This window comes from Panthera onca, chromosome C1 (genome assembly GCF_046562875.1).
Source record: "Panthera onca isolate mPanOnc1 chromosome C1, mPanOnc1 haplotype 2, whole genome shotgun sequence".
NCBI classification, from domain to species: domain Eukaryota; kingdom Metazoa; phylum Chordata; class Mammalia; order Carnivora; family Felidae; genus Panthera; species Panthera onca.
In genome coordinates, this window is record NC_138346.1 from 27307562 (window position 1) to 27324906 (window position 17345).

The 17345-nt window shown below is 36.3% G+C and overlaps 1 protein-coding gene across 41 annotated transcripts in view; it reads right to left on the bottom strand.

Annotated features, from left to right (window-relative positions):
• MAP2 (microtubule associated protein 2) overlaps positions 1-17345 on the bottom strand; it is a 281795-nt gene that overhangs the window by 130738 nt on the left and 133712 nt on the right. For 31 of the 41 annotated variants that reach the window (XM_060623311.3, XM_060623309.3, XM_060623317.3 and 28 more), the window contains exon 3: positions 8193-8260. The gene's annotated coding sequence lies outside the window, so the exon portion shown is untranslated. Of the gene's footprint in view, positions 1-8192; positions 8264-8333; positions 8457-8553; positions 8843-8886; positions 8920-17345 lie in introns of those variants that run through there. The other 10 variants (XM_081796348.1, XM_060623308.3, XM_060623312.3 and 7 more) reach the window with 6 other exon arrangements.

Below are 17345 nucleotides of genomic sequence, written 5' to 3' on the forward strand. Positions count from 1 at the left end.
ACTATGAGTTCATATATCATTTTAAAATCTTTTCATTGTTACATGTCATATTTCCTCAACTACCAACATCTTAAAAGTCAATCATTTTAGGGATTTCTGTCCCCACTATTTAAAGCAGGCTAGTTATTCTTTTTTAAGATTCTAGAATATCACAAATTTACCTGCAGCTATGCTCAAAGTCATGCTAATTAGCTGCTCTTAGGCACTGAGAGAATCCTTAATGCGTACATGTATCTTATTCTGTATATATAACCATGAAATCTTACCATGAGAAAATCCTACAGTAAGCAAGAAAATACTTTTAAGGAAAAGAAAGTAGCAACATTATTCACACTGGAAAAAAACATAAGATCTTCCTGAAAAGAAACATCATCTCTTAAGTTCCTATTCATTGTAAAGAAATGTATTTTGGTTGTAAGTGTTAAATAGAGTAGCTTTAACAATTACCAGATGTGGACCAATATACATCTGGTGCTTTAAATAGTCATAATCCAAAGTCATTAACACCAGAAGAGAATCTGAAGAAAGGTTAATTCAAACCATCTGTGGCAGACCCAAATGGAATCCACAAAAAAAGAGGATTGATTCAATTTTTTTTTTTGAGAGAGAGAAAAGGAGAATTTGTCAGGAAGACCAGAGATTATCCTGTGCTACTCTGAGACTCTTAACTGTTGAATAAATTGCAAAAAGGCAGAGGCATGGTATTCAAATTCTGGGTATTTTACCAATTCCAGTTTGTCTGTGCAAAGACCAGTGATGTCCACTATAGGAAGACTAGTTACACACACACACACACACACACACACACACACACACGCACGCACGCACACATGCACGCACATACACTCATGCCCAACACTCATTTTCATAGCTTCATCTTGACTTATGCATCAAGGACGTTTCTGAGCAGACAACATAATGAATGCAAAAATGCCCATGACATGGCTTTGCTCCTTAGATACCTCTCCTAAGTGTTTTCCTTGAAGAGATATTATCAATTTAAGTTGACTTCTCTTCATATGAAAACTAGCATTTCACTGGAATTTTTAATTCAAAGTTTCTAATGGCACTGCTCACATCTACTTGCTTGTTTAAGTAAACACCAAATGTCAAAATTACAGTGACAAAGACCACAGATCTGGTCACAGTATGGCCTAGAGACGGGAGCAACCATTTAAACGAAGGATAAGTGCTAATAAGTGTGAGGACATCACAAATGTTTAATATGCACTTAAGGTGTTTCTATGTGATTTCTTGTTTTCTTAGATATTTTATTGCTGCAAAGGGTAGTGTGGAAGGAACCAAACAGGCAAATGTTTACAAGCTCCTGAAGCTATAGAGGAGGACAAAGAGACTCATGGTGGAGGCAGAAAAATAACATCCCTCAAGAGTCTGTCAAGGCTTCTTGTGAACACTTAGCCTCTTTGAACACTCTAATCATCTGCAAAAAAACACATCCTTTCTCCAGAGGAATGCAGGTTGCTGCCACCAACCAAAACATTCCACCAAAGATAAATGATTTTGTTGCAAAAATTCATTCCTTAAATCAGAGACTATTCTCAATACCCTGTAGTCCCCTGTGGCTTTAAGTAGCGTCCCCCAAGGTTTGTATTGGGATGTGGCTGGCAAGAAGATGAGATGTGGACATCCAGGAGCTTTGCCACTAAGCACAGAGGGGCATGAGGTATGTCAAGTGCTAGGGGACCAGAGAATTTATCAGGCTGGTGCTGTGGTGAACATCCCGGCAGAGAGGAGGTGAGAAGTTCAAAGAAATCATGAAGCAGGGAAACAGAACTGGAGTTAAGAAACTGGCACAGTGTTATATGGAAACACATCCTTGAACCTGAGCCATAAGAATTCATTATATGGCACAAGAAACACTGAGCATAGGGCAGAAAGATTGAAATGCCAGTAGCTCATTGTGGTTTGTTTAATGGATCTTTCATAAAACAACTGGCTGGAATTGAAAGAGTCAGAAACCAAGAGAGACAATTCTCTCTTACCATCAAAGAGGTGGGGAAGTATGCAGTGCTGCCACACTAAAAGAAGGGCTCACATTTGACTTGTTCATAACAACTGCTCCAGTTATTTCTAACTTTTCTTGCCTGGACATTCACTTCCTAACCTCTTGCCAATCAACGCACGGTACACAGTCCAGCAGCATCAACATTACCCAGGAGCTTGTTAAAACGTAAGCTCTCAGGTCCCTCCTCAGACCTAATGATTCCAAATCTGCATTTTAATGGGATTCATCTCTGCTTTAAAGTTTGAGGAGCTGATCTCCCTGGGTCTACTCTTACCACCTTATCATCCATTCTCTGCATAACTAACTGCATGAATAATCTTTTAATTTTACTTGTACATCCACTGATTATTTCCCCCCTCTAGAAATCAAGTTCCATTAGGGCAGGAAAAGGGCATGGTACTGGTGTTCAACAAATATTCAATGAATGATTAAAAGTGGATTTTCCTCTAGTCTGAGGTGAATTCTAGGGGATATGTAGGGCCCCCAATGTCTTTTCTTTACCACTAGAAAAGTCCCACTCTCTTTTCTCTTGCTTTTATTAGGGAAGATGAATTTTGTTTACCAAGCCTAAATCCTTGTCTGTGCTTTTTATCTCCTTTATCTCAGGACCTTTTCTATAACTTTGTCCTTCTTCTGCTTACACATACACCCTCCCTCTCTCTATGTGCCCTCTCTTTGGCTTAGAACTTCTCAGGTTACTAAGAGTAAAGTCACACTGCAGTCACTGTCCTCCTTGCCTTATATATTTTCTCTTCTCTTGCCTTTGAGTTCTGGACCTCTTGAACATGTTTTCTTATTACTTTCATGTCCTTATGTACTCATTCAGTCCTCAAGAACAATTTGACTGGTCTGGAGTCATACCCAGATTCACAACTAGTCCTGACACTTGTGCAACTGTCACAGTCTCTGCTCCTCCATTTACGTGGACAGAACAGAATCTAAAGTCACTGTGATGATTAAAGTGCCTGTCACAGAGGCTGGCACATGGCAGGCACTAATGTCATCCTAGATTCCCGTTGTTGGAACAAAAGTGAGGCTAATTTTGAGCCATCAAATAATATTTGGCCAGAAGTTTCACAACACAAAATACATTGATGCTTTTGTTATAGAAACATCCCTTGGAAATAATTTGAAATACCATGTGAGAGTAAAATACAATTCCATTGCAGCATCAGGATGGTAGTGAAAGGTTGGGAAACACAGGGGAATAAACACATCCAATGTCTTCATGATAGAATATTACAAAGGTGGCAAAATATTGTAAGAGATGCTTAAGTACTCTGAGCAAAAAAAAAAAAAAAAAAAAAAGGCAGAATTCAAGTTGTATTGTTCTGATCCCAGTTACATAAATTTAAACACAATAGATGAAAGGAAGAAAGTTAAACAGAATATTAACCACAGGCTCTGGATAGTGTAATTATGGATGGCTATTACTTCCTTCCTTTATACTCTTCCAAATTTTACAAGTTTTATAAAACGTGGGTTTATTGTTTTTATAACAGAAAGCATTACTGAAATAAATAATATATGCAACAGACTTTTACCTGTTGTCATTCTTCAACTTTTTGGCATAATTTGAGTGTTAGCCTTGTTTTCTATTACTTCACCTGTCCTTTTTTTTTTTTTTTTTAAATATTTCTTCCTTTAACTTTGTCAATTCCTGTTACTTAGTCTACCACCTAAATGTTGGTGCTATCAAGAATGTTCTCTCGGGTCCTCTTCTCTCCTCTCCTGATAATGTCACCCATGTCCGGTCTCCCCACTTTCTGTTCTCAGTGTTGGCCCTACGTGATCTGCAAACTACCAGATCAGTCTACCTGCATATCCAGCCCGTCGTGGCCTAACCCTGCTCCTTCTCTTTTTATCCCCTCTCTCATTCAGTCAATATTTATTGCCTGTACACTACATACTACACAGTCTGCTAGAGACTAGGATGCAACAGAAATGAAAGAGAGCCTCTTGTTTCAAGAAGCTTTTCATGACTTTTTTCCCCTCCTTTTTCCAGTTACCAAATTCCAACATTAGAGGCAGCACTGGGTCCTTCTGCTTTTCATTCTTCTTACTAATCAAGCAGTTGCTATATTCTGCTTATGAGTTTGAGCTCAGAAACATCTTTCATTTTCATGACCTCTTTTTTATGCCCACTGTGTTGACAGTCGCCCTCTTTGAGCCTTTATTATTTCCTGGATTACCGTATTATAGCTTCCAAAGTGATGCCTCCTTCAACATACTTTCACTCACAACTCCATCTCACACAGAGCTATAAAATAAGTCACCTGAAACACAGTTTAGGTCATAGTGGTCTGCTATTCAAAATACACCCAACAGCTTCTCATCAAATACTGAACGGTTTCCTCAAGTTGGCATTTAGGGTCCCCTTTACAATGTATTGGGTTGACCTGAATGGATTTTTATTTTGTAGTTCAAAAGGGGGTAGAATCGTAGCCATTTCAGATGGCACAACTGAACACTATTTCCATCCACACCTTCTAAGAATCCCCTTCCTCTACCCTACACTCCAGAATATAAATGAGATCAGTCTATACTCCCCACTTGTTCACTTTCTTTGGTTTCTGCGCTAAGTGTTGTTTGTTCTTCCTGGAGTTCCTCCATGCATTCTCTCTCCCTGGAATACTTCTTTTGCTACCACTGAGCCTTGAGGCTACTTCTTTGTTTTATTCTGCTGCACCCCACTGGGCTCCAAAAGTGTTCTATTCTATATATGCTTTTCAAGTAGAGCATCTTAATACGCGTTTGTAATTGTTAGTGTCCTCAGCTATTTTTCTGGCTAAGTTGTATTTAAGGTTGAAGGTATTGTCTGCACACTGCATACTGTTGCCAGGTTGTTTGTTTGTTTGTTTATTTATTTATTTATTTATTTGGTCATTTGAAACTTCTGCCATATTTCAATTAAAAAAAGCTTTACAAAGTATTGCATCAAGTTATGCTATTTAACACTTGGATATCTGGCTCATTTAGTTATGTAGACTATAATTCAGTAATACGTCTTCATCGTAATGACACAGGAATCCTTTATGGATTAATTTATTTTAAGACTTCCTAATTTCTCTCTGACATTCCTCCTTAAAGAATAAAGTTCTTCAGTTTAAATAAAAATATATATATATTAAAAATATAAAATATATCAGAATTTGATTATGTTACATATTTGAAGATCTATTTAGTCCCACCTTATGCATATGAAAACAAGAATCTACAGGCATACTGTTTGAACCTTATTTCAGTATATGTCACGTGCATAAATAAAATATTAAAGCAAATGGCTATGAGCCAAAAAATCTACTAGGAAAAAAAGGCAGTATATTGTGGTTACTATGAAGGACTTTGGGCCAGACTTGTATTGGTTGCCCAGCTGGAATCTCTGTTCATCCATCCATAAAATGGAGACCATACCCACCTCCCAGGATTGTGGAGAGAGTTAAAACAAGATAACCTACATTAGAGGCTAAGGGTAATTATCTAGCACATAGTTAATAACAAAAAACCATAGCTTTATTAATAAAAATAAATGACAAGAAAAAATAGCATTCTCTAAAACTATCATGACTCTAGAAGTTTCTCTATACATTAGGAAATGATGTCATACTAGTCCATGATGAGCAACAAAGCGTTTAAGAAGACTATGACATCATTTCTAGGATAACAGAGGGAAAGAAAGAGACAGAAAGAGAAGGCCTCCTCCCCACTGCTGCAGCAAAATCTTGGCTGAAGACATGAAGAGCAATAAACAACGTCAAGCTTGGGAGTAGTATTTAGGAAGCATCCTTAAAGCAAAACTCATGCTGCAGTTTGGCACCCTTCCCTTGCTGATGAAAGTGAAAAGGGACATTTTAAAAATTCTTTCCATTTTAACCTAAAACTGGAAAAATTCTTTTCTATATAACTTGGAGAAATTTCCACACATGGTTCGCCTGATTTTCTACCTGATATTAATTATCTAATTAATTATTTTTATTAATTAGAGACAATATAATGAATATTTTGGGTAGATGAAAAAAAAAGAAGTACCAAATGTCTGTTTTACAGTGTGTAATCTCATGAAAAACAAGAACAGAAAAGTAACAGAGGAAAAATGCTGATGAAACATTTACTCATCAAATAAGTAAATATTTGTTGAACTCCTACTACGCTCCAGGCACTATTTTATGTGCTGTAGATATCAGTGAAAAAAATCAGTGAAATAATTAACCAATGTCAAGACAAGCTTGATTCGCAAAACCGTGATACAGATCCCTGACTCTCTTCGAGTCCAAAAGTCAAATTTAATTCTGATCTGACGCCATAACAGTCTATTTCAATAAACCCTAGTTGATGACACAAAGTCTGTCAACACACCCCTAGGTATATTTTAAAATGGTCCTAGAAAATGTAGGTACTAAGAGGCTTTAGGTGAGGTAATATGCCACTTTTCCAACACCCAGTTAAATCACAACAGAGCAGATTCGTTCTTTTTAACAATATATTGAATACATTTTTTAGTGGTTAAATAGCAACATCATCCTTTTCCAACTCATGTAAATACCCCAATGTTCAAAATTAATATAATGAGTTGCTAAATGATCCTGCAGATTAGGAAACAGATTCTCACATAAAATATATACTATATGGATTTTGTGAGATGGGAAAATACCAAATAGATTTTTTTTGCACCGAAAATGAAATGTATTCACTACTCTGAGTGAAACCTAAAACGAAAGAATAGTCCCAAGGGTTTTACAATATCCAGGAGGAATAGTTTAGTCCTGTCTGGGGATTCCATACCTGACTCCACTAATTTCTAAGGAAAAAAATGCAATATATTTCCTGTATCTCTGAGACTCGTCTATTAGATTTTTGTTCAATATCTGAAATAATGCAGTTTCCTTTTTTTAGAACACACTGATTTATTGTAATGAATTCATTCTCTTGTGCAAAAATATTATGTGATATCGCCTACACTCTGGAAGGGTGGTTACAGTGGCATCTGCCCCTTCCTTCTCTTCCACAATAACTACCCACATTACCAAGGCTCTTAGTAAGTGCTTGTGGAATGAATAAATTAAGGGCCTCATAATACACACTGCAGAGAAAATTAAAGGAGGACAATGCATTCATCTCCTTCAACTGGTACAAATATTCACACTCACAGATGTACACTCACATACTTCTGGCATTTCAGGATCTGTCGTTGAACATTAGCTATTTCCCAAGTACATTAAAAAAAAAAAAAACTTCACTGCATAAAAGATTTCAGACCGATAATCTTGAGAGGAAATACTATGTGAATACCAAAGAAAGATTTAAGAGATGTTATTGATCTTCTCAGCAAGGCAGAAAATGTCTTCCATTTTTGGAAGGCAAATTTCAAATATAGCTTTTCTTGACATGAGTGTATGTTGAAGTCAGAGGTAATCTTAAGGAATTAAACAAAGGTAATACCTGTAATTGCCATCTCCAATCAATACACATCGTGATGTTGAATTTGAAAATTAATATTTTTCATGTAAGGCATAAGGCCCAGGATCAATGGATTCAACTTGATTTCATGGCAAGATGAAGGATTACTTTCTTATGCCAATAAAGCATATGTAAAATCAGTTCTTTTAATAACTGACAACCTCAGCCTTTAAACATGGTGCTGAAGACTGAAGCATCAGTGAAGAAGTTACAATATTTTATTCGCAAAACCTAACAATACTGAGTCATTCCTAAGCTCTTGTCTCTAGCGCTCATTCTACCTGGGAATTTACCAGCGTTTCATTTACCAGTTTAAAAATATCACTTATTAGCAGGATTCCCTCAGATAAAAATCATTACTTTAGTATAGTTCTGTTAAATTCAAATGACTGAATTTTCATTAAGATAGAGAATTTTGGACATTTTTTTTTAGCTGCTATCATAATAAAAATCCAAAAATAAGCCAGACATATTGATATTTGTTAACAACTTGCAACACAGGCAAAAGATATAATTCTTTAAACGTCTTATAATCAAAAAAGCCTTGGATAATGGCATTCTCTGCCTGGGGAATCATACATGCTACAGACAATGATCAACGTAGGCTTAAGGATAAAAGATCAACCATAGACAGATTAATTTAAATAAAAACATTCCAAACCTTTCCCGATTTTCCCTCATTGAAACACCCAAACAAAACATGTGGTACCTTTTAATTTTCTGAATGAGTAGTTCCCAATCAATGTTTCTTCGGTTAGAGACAACAAGCTGAAGAATCTACTGAAACAAAACACAAGAAAAAAAATACATGTACAGATTTGTTAACTAAATATTGAAAATTGTAACTCACCAGTAAGCAAATGTATTCTTTATAATCCAGATAATAAATCTATGTCTTGAGATCTGTAGTACAAAAAATGCAGTACTTGAATTTTTAGGAAGCTCAGTAATGAATTTTAAAGCATTTTACTTTGAGATCCCATCAAGCAGATCCTTTGAAAAATGGATTAAAAATAGAACAAAATAAAATTTAAAAAAACCCCAAAAAACCAAAAAACCCAAACCATTACCAGTGAATATGCAGCGATACCACCCAAGTCTAGCCTTTGAGGTTTGCTGCAGAATCCTTCTCCCGGAGCATTATCTCTACGGGCTGGCTCTAGCTCTCTAGCTCCAGACAGACGCAGTCTGCAAGCCACCAGCTCCTGTCTGTGTGTGTCGGGGAAAGGGAAGCTGCAAATTAGAAAAAGTCCCCGCAGTGGCGAAAAGGAAAATAAGGCGAGTGGGAGAGGGAGAGAGAGCTCACTAGCCTCAGAATTTTCGAGAATGATGACAAGCCACCCAGCTCCGCCATCATTCACTGACAATAAGATGCAGCTCTGGCTTATGATTTAGCGGTTTACCATAGGGGCTTCTGGTATCAAATGCCTGACAGGCATTTTAATTGCCTCCATCCAAGTGTGTCCCCAGGAGTCGGGTCTATAAGCCTATGAATGTCATCGTCTGGTCTCCTTTGTGTTAATGCCAGACACACATACACACACACACACACACACACACACACACACACACACACACACACTGCTTAAATAGAGAGGCAGTTTCCCGGCATATAGGATTACAAATAAATCTGGCTACACAAACTGGACATGACTAAATGGTAGTTTATGGGAATTTTTATCATCTGCATTAATGACATCAGAGGTTGTTTGATGTTTTGTCATTGGCTGTTAATTGCAATATTTTAAAAACTCAGTATCACATATTGCTTACTTATATTCCAACATAAATAACTGTGCCCAATAGAAAAATGCATATATGTATTTGTATTTTCAGAGGGGAAATTCAATCCCCTTTTAACTGTGATAATTACACACTTGGCAATTTTTCCTTACGAGAGAGAATACTGCAAAAAAACAAAGAGGACTGGAAAACCAGGGTTGATGTGTGATTTCTGTGGGCAATCTATTTTATTCCGTTTACATACAGAAGCAAAAGGAAGTGGCAAGGAGCTTGAGAACTGGGACTTTACTGTCCCCAAGGGCCAAGGCAGGGAACTGAATCTCTGGCATAATCAGTATCCCCTTTATGTTAGCAACTGAAATGAACAGTTGACTATCCCTGTTTTACGGTGCCCTTTATGTAGGGAGGTTGCATGTGGAATAATTCCCTGAATTTATTGCCTGGACAAAAGAGCTGGGGAAAATGTTAATAAATAAATTAATTTTTATAGCACTGTTAGCTTCCTGCATCAGTGAATAGAACAAAATTCGATGTATACCAAAAGGGCTGGCTCTGAAGGAGGTTGCCAGGAGGGAGCATCACCATGGTTACCGGAAACAGAAAGTACTGAGAAAAATAAGGTGATGAGAGAGAAAAGAGGAGACTCCAGTGGAGGAAATTTAGAGACCAAGGGATATGCTTCATTCTTTGCCTTCTGGAAAGAACTGTCTCTATCAGTTTTACATTCTATTTTGAACACATTAAGATGAATTTACATCCTCCATTAGCCACCTTTCTTCTCCACTTTTCGATCACTAGCTAATTTTGCTTTCATAAATATTCAAATTACGGTTCTTTTGTACAACATGGTTCCTACTTCTCCTTGCTTCTATCCATATTCTGGATTCACAGACACCACTCAACCTAGTCCACACCCTTTGTCTCATAGGTGAGGAAGCAGAAGCCCAGGGAATCTGACCAAGGTCACAAAGCAGGCTGGAGATCCAGCAGAAATACCATCCCAGTTTCCTATCTCAGGTGCCCTGCTTTAATTCTTTCAGCAAGTGATTTTCATGCCCTGCTCTGTCCCGTTCTGTTTGCAAGCAAAAGCGATTCCAGAAACATCCTTTGTCTTTGATTTTGTAAGCTTTCCTTTACTTGCTAAAGCAGTGATCTTCCTCTTTAAAATATGTTCCAATAATTCTGAGACGAGTCTTGCTTAATAGCTGTGCTGTACTGTATTGGGGGTCTGAAGAATCTGGGGTAATTATGTCACTGCTTTTCTTTCATTTCCAGCCCGACAACCAGATGAATCCAGCATGATTACCCTTTTGTGAACCTATCTTGTTGAGCCTGAACTTAATCATCATATACTAGGCACTCTATCATCCCCGGCAGGCATTGTTCTTTCTGCAAGCATGAAATCGGGCAAACTCAGCTGTTTTCCCAAGGTTCCCCTACTTTGTGTAGTTTCATGAAGTTACCCAAAATAATGAAACTGGAAAACTGGGAGCCCAAGTTAAAAAAAAAAAAAAAAAAAAAAAAAAAAATTAAGAGATCTTTCACTCAAAAACCACCACTGGGGGGCGCAATATTTGTTAAAATCTTTCTGAGTCAGCAAAAATTGTGATTAGGATTTTGACCTTGCTGTTTTACTGTGTTTATTTCCTTCATAAAATGTTCTTTCAATATTCAGTTCTTATAACTCATTGCTTTTAGGTTAACTCATCCATAGGTAGGATCAGTTTGATTTTTCTGATGTCTGAAATACAGTTGCTGTCATTACTATTGTCCTCTGCCCCCAGTATGTCAACCACAAAATAAAGAAATAACATTAAAAAATATGATTACCCTAGTAAAATTACGAGAGAGTTCAGATTTCAGTTAACCTTACATAGTGGTTAGACATCTTCTCCTCCAAAAAGTGTTTCTTAAATATGATCTTTCTGTTAATTGTCTATTTTTCTCTAGTGATTTGGACACTGAAGTTATTTTTTTAAAGAAATGTTTTAATATATTAATTATTGATAATATATTGTTAACTTCTAAGCACAAAAAAAAGATGCATAAGATTGTCATTTCTTCAAACAGAAATATTTTGCCAGAATCTTATAAAGTATACATAATGGTCCTGGTCAGTCTAAAAAAATAGCACAGCTTCAAAAATATTTAGGACTCTTTAGGAGTCATTTAATAGTTGAGAATATTTGCTTTGTCATTGAGAATGAATTGGTAGATTCTTTTTCTTTTCTTTTTCTTTTCATTTGTTAGTGGATGGAAGCAACTATTACTTTAGCATGTGCATTGTATACTAAGCACTATATTTATAATTCTTCTCTTTAATTCTATTCTAAGACCACAAGATGGCAGATAATTGAGAGCCTTTCATGACATTTTATATTTTTTATATTTGTGCTTATGAGCCTAAACTGTATTGCTTTCCTTCCCTTTTTTCTCTTTGACAATATTCTAGACCTTCACTTAGTACCATTCGTCAGTTTAACCAATTTTGATGACATACAGACATATATTTCAAACACTTGATAGGTATGGGGGAAAAACAACATTTCCTTCTCCAGGAACTTCAACTATAGTGGAGAGGACATAAAAGTAAGCAGGAATCTAAGCTAACACTTCATTTTCTACCTTTGATGACACACTTTGTCTCTGCCCGTCTGTTAAAATCTACTTCATCTCAGATCCTGATGGTTAAGAATCTGATTTAACTACATCCCCAAATTCAGTTAGCTTAGCCCTATGGCTCTTCTGGAAGACCCTTAGTTTTACTCCCTAGATACAGTGGTCTGTATATTTGTGTATCACTCTTGGAGTTCTTTAGGAATGAATAATGGAGGTATTTCTTCCTTACCTCCTTGAAGCCTTTGCTCACATATCATCTTCCGAGCCAGGGCTTTCCTGACTACTATGATGAAAACTGCAACCATGTCTCCCACAGCCTTCATCCCTGCTCCTGCTTCCCTTTTTCCACAGCACTTACCACTGTCTATCACACCATAAACCTGTATTTATTATGTTATTATTTACTACCTGCCTCATTCTGCTAGTTCTGTGAGGGAAATCATCTTTACACGTTTGGGATACATGTATCCCACATGTTTGGGATACACGTATCCCACACGTTTGGGATACACGCTGGTGTATCCAAAGCACCCAAAACAGTGGCTGGGAACATAGTAACATTCAAAAAAATATATATATATATTTTTAATGAGTAAATGTGAAAATCACATTAGCAGATGAATTGAAGCATTTAAGCACAAGAAAATTCTTTGTGTTCTATATTGATTTCCTTGTTCCATATATTCAGTCTTCCTTATGAATATTGTATTTTATTTGTATTATAAATCATTTTTCCCATGGAATCAATATTTTTTGTTATTTCCATTAAAGGATATACATTTATTTAACATAGGGACTTGTCTCCTGCTTTCTTTGAATTCTCCAATGTTCCTAGCACAGGATTATCAGCTCTTAAACGCTAAGACAGAGATTGTTTGATAAATAATACTTCTATTGGTGTTAAATATGCTAACATTTAATCTTTAGATTATTTAAATAAAATTAGAATAGTTAATAAATCAATGCTGCCTTATGGCCAAAATGCTTAGAAATGTCTTTTAATTTTTTAAATGTATTTTTTATTATTTTTTAATATGAAATTTCTTGTCAAATTGGTTTCCATACAACACCCAGTGCTCATCCCAACAGGTGCCCTCCTCATTGCCCATCACCCACTTTCCCCTCCCCCTACCCCCCATCAACCCTCAGTTTATTCTCAGTATATAAGAGTCTCTTAGGTTTGTCTCCTTCCCTCTCTGTAACTTCCCTTCCCCCCTTCTCCCCTCAGAAGACCTTCCCCCCGGTCTTCTGTTGAGTTTCTCAGGATCCACATAAGAGTGAAAACATATGGTATCTGTTTTTCTCTGTATGACTTATTTCACTTAGCCTAACACTCTCCAGTTCCATCCACGTTGCTGCAAAAGGCCAGATTTTATTCTTTCTCATTGCCAAGTAGTATTCCATTGTATATATAAACCACAACTTCTTTATCCCTTCGTCAGTTGATGGACATTTAGGCTCTTTCCATAATTTGGCTATTGTTGAGAGTGCTGCTATAAACATTGGGGTACAAGTGCCCCTATGCATCAGCACTCCTGTATCCCTTGGGTAAATTCCTAGCAGTGCTATTGCTGGGTCATAGGGTAGATCTATTCTTAATTTTTTGAGGAACCTCCACACTGTCTTCCAGAGTGGCTAATTTTTTTTTAATTTAAAAATAATTCTAAGATTTTATTTTTAAGTAATCTCTACATCCAACGTGGGGCTCGGACCCACAAGCCCCAGATCAAGAGTCACATGCTCTACCGACTGAGCCAGTCATGCGCCCTTGAAGTAGCTTTTTATAAATTGACTATAATTACTATACTTGGCACTTAAAAAAATTAATAATAGAAATAATAATTATACTTTTACCTTATACTCTGAAATTTGTCATTCGAAATATAAGCAGATATCTGAGTATCTTACAAATTATATAACATCCAAATTCACTGCACACTGTTTTGCCTTATTTATCACAGATGGCATCTCTTCTTTGAACAAATTTTGTCCACACAAAAGTATCCTGTGGTCAGACTCCGTGTCCCAGCACCCTGCCTGCCTTAAGACAGACCTACTGAGTCAGGATTTCCATGGAATGGGCCTGAAGCCTGTGTACTCCAGGTGACTTGAATGCCCGGAAAACCTGGGGAAATGCTACTTCCAGGGTGTCCTCCTTCAAAGAAAGTCTAGAAAACTTGGGTGTTTTGGTGGCAGATTGAGTCTATGCTAATCAGAGGTAACCAAACTGCTCATGAAGTGTCAGTAGATATGGTTAATGGATGCTTCAGTTGTTTATAAAGATTCAAAAAACATGTGTTAATGTAAAAAAAAAAAGTACACTGTGGTCAGACAAAAATCAAAAAGAAAGAAAAGTGTCACAATTAGTGTATCTGCCTGAATTATATGAAATGTTGAAGTTCCATTACCTTTTAACCTATAAGATAGCAATTTCATATTGTTCAACAATACCTGGAGAAGTCCTAAAAAGGAAACCGAACTGAGTAGAGAACTGTACAAAATGTCCCAGTCTCTAGGCAAAGGCAAGTCTTCAATAGCCACTAAATAAAATATGACAAGTTTCAAATTCAATATGTGACACTTTCCAGAATATTACAAATTATGAGAAGCATAGGCCCCAATACTACTGATTGCTTTTAAGGCCATGAGGCTCTATGATTCATGTGAGGATCTGAAAATCTTCTAGAAATGTTTCTTGAATTATTTGACAAATTCTACAGTAAGTCTCTGGATTTCATTTCTTAAAAATGCCTAGGCAAACAGATTCAATGTAATATCAGCAGTGCAAGACATATGTTCTAGGGGATTCCTGATTTATTTGTGGGATGAATAACTGGTTGGGAGGTAAAAGACAATCCCTAAGCACCCAAAGGACACATTTATGTAAATTACTCACATGATGTTCTTTTGTTTTCATAGCAAACTATAAAAATTATTAACATAAACAAAGCTGAATTATCTTTATAAAAAATAAATAACCAACATCTTCAGAAATTCATATATAGGATTTTGAGAGCAGATAATGGGCAAACTTATTATAGAAGGATAAAAATCCCTTCCCCCACAATAAAATCTTTAAATCACTTGACTCTTGCCCCTAAATTCTTCTTGTTATGATTAAAGAGGATGAACTACATTCATCAGCTTGTTGTGTGCTTCATCTTTCATTGACTTTCACTAGGTACTCTATGCTACTGAGCTGGATTTTGACTTATCCAAAATTTGAAAACAGATTGATAGTGTTCAGGCCTCAACTTCCATAATTATTCACCTTTTTAATATTTATATTAATTGTCCCTTCACATACAACCCAGTAGAAAAAATTTTAGGGGAGCCTGGTGGCTCAGTCAGTTGACCATCCAACTCTTGATTTCAGCTCAGGTCATGATCCCAGGATTGTGGGATTTAGCCCCGTATCCAGCCCTGCACTGAGAGTGGAGCCTTCTTAAGATATTCTCTTTCTCTCTTTCTCTCTCTCTCAAATAAAAAGAAAATTTAAAATTTTTAAAAATAAAAACTTTTAAGCCAAGATACTTAGTATTTTCACTGAATTTAGATAGAGTGAATCAGAAATGGAGTATGTTTATAAAGAAGCAAAGAGCATACTTACATACGGGTCACCTACAGTCATCTTTGCCATCTTCACTGTGATTTGGATTAGACTTGACCCATACTGGGAAGGATGAATATATTCTAAGCACGTAGGGTGAGGAGTAAGGCAACATAACTGGACTACTTTCCGTTTGCTCTTGTATCATGTTTTAATCCTCTGAGTCATCAGGATCAGAATTTGGCTTCACAATTTCATTTTAAATCTTAGTGTGGTGATTTTTTTTCTAAAATTCAGTTATATTCTTATCCAAATATAAGCACAAAATACATTTCAAATTATTTTGGGGTTATGCACCATTTTTAACCTCAGAAATATTCATCTTTCACTGGCAATTTTTCACAGGCAGTTTCAAAAATGATATGCTCTTGTTTTTCTTTATTCCATTAGTACTCTGATTTCACTCATTAAGGTGAAGCCAAAAAAAGATGATGTAAATAGAGAAAGGAAAGAGAAGTTTTTCCAATTGTCAGCACCCAAAATACAGTCTGACTGCTATTTAGTGAAATAGCTAGCTTAAAGGCCATATTTAAGTTGTGTATGCCATCACCACCAAGGCTTAGGAAATGACAGTTACCCCAAGTTCTATTCCGCTCATATACTTTCATCAAAGTAAACGGAACTAAACTTCTGTTTGCAAAACAGTGTTATGTGAACTTCAATTCTGAAAAATAATTGCTAGTTCAATTCATCAAGTTATAATCTCATTACACTTGAAGAACTATGTTGGGAATAAAATTCTCCAGGTACTGAAAACTATAATGGCAGAACAACTGAAACTCTAACCCACCGCTGGTGGGAGAACAAGCTAGTATAGACCCTTTTGAAACTTCTTTGGCAAGACTTAGTAAAGTAAAATGTAAGTCTACCTCATCAGCCAGTAATTCCATTTCTAGGTATATACTCAAGAGAACTGAATACATATGCCTACCTAAATACGTTTTTGGAAATGTTCTTAGTAGCTTTATTCATAACATCATGAAATTAGCCACCACTCAAATGCTCAACAATAGTAGAAGCTGTTACAGTATATTCATACAATGGATTAGCACAGTGAAAAAAATAAAGAATAAAAAAGGATTACTGTTACATGCAAGTACACTGATGGATCTCATAGGCATAATGATAAGTAAAAGATACAGACACAAAAGAGGACATACTGTTTTACTCCATTTGTATGCAATTCAAGAACAGACAAAACTAATGTTCAGAAATAGAAGTCAGAATAGTGTTTACCTCTATGGGGATTAAGATAAAGGGTAGTACTGACTAAGAAGAAGTACAATGCGTCTTGATATGGGTGGCTGTGACATGTTGAGGGGGGTGTACAATCGTGATGCATGTGCTTTATTAAGGTATATTATACCTCAATAATAATAATAACAACAGCAATAAAATACTATGATGCCAATGGTTTAGAAATTCTGTTTATAGCACATTTTAGGATCCACAGTGAACATTCTGCAAAGGGTTCTGGTATGAACATACATACTCAGGTGTGGAACCATGGCCTCATAAATGAAGGCCCTATGAGTATTATGTGTTTGTTAAATAAACGAACTGCAAGAACATTTCACGTGGGCTTTTAATAAATAAATAGGAAACAGTGAACTAAAAAACTGTATAGTAAAATGTGTATCTCAGAAATTTAGTAACATGTGAAAATACTTGTCGATAGCAATACCTACTCAACTACACTGAGATGACCAAAGCATGGACAGGTGAGGTGCCTTTTATACTGTCCCTTTCACGCAAATCCCTTGCCCATTGACACCCAGCATAATCACTAGTTTTCTTCAAAATCATCTACTTCTTTGCTACCAACCAAAATCTTAGACTTCCTGTTTTGTCCATTTAATGTTCTGCCCTCTTTTATAAAAAGGCTTCCAG